Source organism: Oxyura jamaicensis, chromosome 1, assembly GCF_011077185.1.
Source record: "Oxyura jamaicensis isolate SHBP4307 breed ruddy duck chromosome 1, BPBGC_Ojam_1.0, whole genome shotgun sequence".
NCBI lineage: Eukaryota > Metazoa > Chordata > Aves > Anseriformes > Anatidae > Oxyura > Oxyura jamaicensis.
This window is the reverse complement of record NC_048893.1, coordinates 1-468: the sequence shown is the minus strand read 5'-3', so window position 1 is coordinate 468 and position 468 is coordinate 1.

The window sequence follows — 468 nt, the reverse complement described above, 5'->3', positions numbered from 1 at the left end:
GCCTCGGGCTCTGGATGGGCAAAGGGAACCCTGAGCAGCGCGTGGGCTTTGCCGTGGCTGCTTTGGGGGGTGCTTGTGTGCATTTGGGGCGAGCAGGAGCTTGGGGACCCCTTTGGGATCCTGGGGACGACTGCGAGTCCAGCCGGCACAGCTGGCTGTGGGGCTGTGCACACAGGGCTGCGGGGAGGCTTTGCTCCTGGAGCCCCTTTCCCACCTTAGCTCCTGGAGCCCCTTTCCCACCACCTTTTCGGCCCTGTGGCACCTCGTTCCCTGGCTGTTGGAGCCCAGCATCGCCCTCCGGCCGCCGCATCCCGCCGCTGCGCTGCGTCCCCGTGCCGTGGCACGGCGCTGCCGGCCCTGCGGAAGCGCAGGGGCAGAGCAATAGCTTTTCCCCGGGCCCCTGCAGTAAAAATAAACCGCGGCAATAGCTTCCAGAAATAATTCCCTCTGTCGTCCCCCCCCCCCCCC